General features: G+C 38.4%; 1 protein-coding gene and 1 long non-coding RNA gene across 4 annotated transcripts in view; one reads left to right on the top strand and one right to left on the bottom strand.

The window, feature by feature from the left end:
- LOC106872273 (uncharacterized) overlaps positions 1–3,556 on the bottom strand; it is a 29,356-nt gene that overhangs the window by 4,798 nt on the left and 21,002 nt on the right. For 2 of the 3 annotated variants that reach the window (XR_008266942.1, XR_008266941.1), the window contains exons 2-3: positions 2,999–3,119; positions 2,075–2,184 (exon numbers count right to left, since the gene is read on the bottom strand). This is a non-coding gene — a long non-coding RNA (uncharacterized LOC106872273). Of the gene's footprint in view, positions 1–2,074; positions 2,185–2,998; positions 3,483–3,556 lie in introns of those variants that run through there. The other variant, XR_001409748.2, reaches the window with a different exon arrangement.
- LOC106872276 (probable serine/threonine-protein kinase ifkA) overlaps positions 1,581–3,556 on the top strand; it is a 47,456-nt gene continuing 45,480 nt past the window's right edge. The window contains exon 1 of the mRNA XM_052977342.1: positions 1,581–1,602. The gene's annotated coding sequence lies outside the window, so the exon portion shown is untranslated. The remainder of the gene's footprint in view (positions 1,603–3,556) is intronic.

The following is a 3,556-nucleotide window of genomic DNA, read 5'->3' as shown; positions in this document are numbered from 1 at the left end:
ACCAGATTTTATAATAATATTTTACCCATTGCCCATGTTCTCATACTGAATATAAAAGACGCAGTAAATATTTTCTGCGGATATATTCCTGGAATTAGCGCGCCAAAACGAAGACTTTTGAATTTTACCATTAAGCTGTAATTAGCAGAACCATATGCACGCGCACCCATGGCGGTGGGCAACTCTGTATACGATTCTGATGATTACGGTTCATTACAAATCAGGCTGATGAGGAATAGACAAATGGTAAAAATTTGTTAAATCTGAAACTAGTTCTTGTTTCAGAATGCTTGTTTGGGTGGTTTTAAATGTCTTGCCCGCTCACGTTTTGGTATGCTGCTATATTTCATGTTGAGAACAATTTAGGTTTTAATAGACACAAGATGTGATCTATTTCTAGCGCATTAATTGTCCACGTTAGTGGTCGACGTTATTTTTTAAAATGTACCTTAATCCCCTGAGATTGCAGATAATATTTCTGAATCTCTTTGATTCTTTAGATGTGCTGGCCTACTGATAATTAATCGATATTAATTAATATATGACTAATTACCAGATTTTATATATATATATATATACATACATATATATGTGTGTGTGTATAAGCGTTGCTGTGTGGCAAGTAGCTTGCTTACCAACCACATGGTTCCAGGTTCAGTCCCACTGCAGGGCACCTTGGGCGAGTGTCTTCTATAGTCTCAGGTCGACCAAAGCCTTGTGAGTAGATTTGGTAGATGGAAACTGAAAGAAGCCTGGCTATACGCACACACGCACACACACAATTATATACTGTATACAGGTGCTTATAATCATGAAACAAATTTGCATGTTCACCATCATCATCATCATCACCATCATCATCATCATCATCATCATCATTGTTATCATCACCATCATCGTCATTGTCACCATCGTCATTGTCATCATCATCATCATCATCATCATCATCATCATCATCATTTAACGTCTGTTGTCCATGCTGGCATGGGTTGGATGGTTTGACCGGGGCTGGCAGGCTGAGGAGTTGTACCAGGCTCCATTCTGATTTGGCAGGGTTTCTACGGCTGGATGCCCCTTCCCTATATATACACACACACACACACACAGATAGATAGATAGATAGATAGATAGCATAATAATGGTAATAATGATGATGATTATGATGATGATCGATAATTTGATTTTTGAAAGAAACACATCCGACTAATAGAAAAACTGAAATAGACACAGATAGCTACAAAGAAACACAATAGCAAGTCATATAAGCTATTCAGCAATCGAACAGTTAACAATTGAACAATGTAAGTAGATATTGATTTCATTCAATAAAATGTGGATATTGATTTGTTTAAGAGTTTATTCAATATATGTCTATTGGGCGACAATGAAGAAATATTTTGTTAAAGTTCTTTTCTGCTGGTTACAGGCCTTTTACCGATGACAGCTGTTGTGTGTGTGTGTGTGTGTGTGTGTGTGTGTGTTCTTCTATTACCTCCACCTTTGCTAAGGAGGAGGTATTGTTTTCACTCATGTTTGGTTGTTTGTTTGTCCGTGGACAAGATATCTCAAGGACCGCTGGATGGATTCGGATGAAACTTTCAGGTATGTTTGGCCTCATGACTGGCATGAACTGATTAGATTTTGGGATCGATCCGGTACCAGACAAAGATTCTGGATTATTTTTTCTGTCTTTTTTTTACTTAATTTTTGAGAGCAGTCAGGTTCATTTTTAGTATTCTCGTTTGTGAGAGCAGTTGAGTTTATTTCAGATATTTTCATTTTAAAAAACTGTGCTGGTGGCATGTAAAAAGCCCCCTTCAAACTTTGGGCCTTGTGGAGGCAGTGGTAAGTAATCAAGGCCTTTGGCAATATACCAAGAGGTGAACTGGCAAAAACGTTAGCACGCCAGGCAAAATGCTTAGCGGTATTTCGTCTGTCTTTACATTCTGAGTTCAAATTCTGCTGAGTTTGACTTTGTTTTTCATCTTTCAGGGTTGATAAATTAAGAAAATTTGAAGAAAGAAGATAAAAAACAACAACAACAACATAATAATAATAATAATAATAATCATACATTAGTTGCTCCCTGTTGAAGAATTTCCTGGTGTTGTAACTTCATTTTTTGCTCGGTCTCAATGACATATCTTGGGAAGAGGTTTCTCTCACTGAAGGCAGCTTTTAGGGCTGAAAGAGAAGAAGACAGGGGTTCAATTCTCAGTAAAACATTTCAGCAAAGATATATATATTATATATGTGTGAGACAATAGAAATTGTTTTGTGTGTATATGTGTATTACTCTTTTACACTTTTACTCTTTTACTTGTTTCAGTCATTTGACTGCGGCCATGCTGGAGCACCACCTTTAGTCGAGCATATCGACCCCAGGACTTATTCTTTGGATGCCTAGTACTTATTCTATCGGTCTCCTTTTGCCGAACCGCTAAGTTATGGGGACATAAACACACCAGCATCGGTTGTCAAGCGATGGTGGGGGGGACAAACACAAACACTCAAACACACATACATATATATATATATACATATATACAACAGGCTTCTTTTCAGTTTCCGTCTACCAAATCCACTCACAAGGCTTTGGTTGGCCCAAAGCTATAGTAGAAGACACTTGCCCAAGATGCCACGCAGTGGGACTGAACTCAGAACCATGTGGTTGGTAAGCAAGCTACTTACCACACAGCCACTCCTACGCTTATGTGTGAGACAATAGTAATTTTCTGCGTGTATATGTGTATGTATATATTGTATATATAAATATAATTCTGATAGAAGAGTATATATAGGATAAGATCCTTTTTGAGCAGAAAAATAAACACACCGGCATCACTTGTCAAGTGATGCTGGAGGGTGGGGGACAAACAGACAGATTACAATATGGCTGCCTGAGTAAAAGACAGGATGGCCACGACTGGAACCCCTTTGATCCTAAATCCACTGCACCATGACTGACCAGGATTAAAGACTGATAAAAAGCAATTACATTGTGTCAGTGTGCTAATGCTTGATGATTGGTTGATTTTGACCGGCGTTGGGGACTTGAGAAGGTTCTGCTCGGCTCGCTTCAATGGTTCTTCAGACTCCAGTTCCGGGATATCGAGCGCCTACAAAGAATTAACAAACAAAAACAGTTAATTAATTGGATTAAGTATTTTCTTCAATATCTTTTTACCGTTTTACTTCTTTCAGTCAGTGGGAGCACTGTGTTCAATAACGAATTTGTCATGGAAGGATACTGACCATCCCCCATGTGACTAAAAGTGGATTGGCACAATGGTATAAAATAAAGAACTCTCTGCAGTTCAGGACAAGCAGTTCACTGTGATCCATTGGCAGAGAGTGTTTAACCTCGTGGAATGGTAATCATAGTGTGGAATGGTTCTGTACCATTTGGTGTAATAGTAGTGGTAATAATAGTAGTTTGAGCAAGATCCTTTATTTTCACGTTACTCCAGTCCACTCAGCTGGCGAAAACGAGTAGTACGTGTATTTCAAAGAGGCCAGCCTTCTCACACTCTCTCTCTATATATTCTGTAAATAT

The sequence above is a fragment of the Octopus bimaculoides genome, chromosome 28 (assembly GCF_001194135.2).
Source record: "Octopus bimaculoides isolate UCB-OBI-ISO-001 chromosome 28, ASM119413v2, whole genome shotgun sequence".
Taxonomy (NCBI): Eukaryota; Metazoa; Mollusca; class Cephalopoda; order Octopoda; family Octopodidae; genus Octopus; species Octopus bimaculoides.
This window is presented reverse-complemented; position numbering and strand designations above follow the sequence as displayed.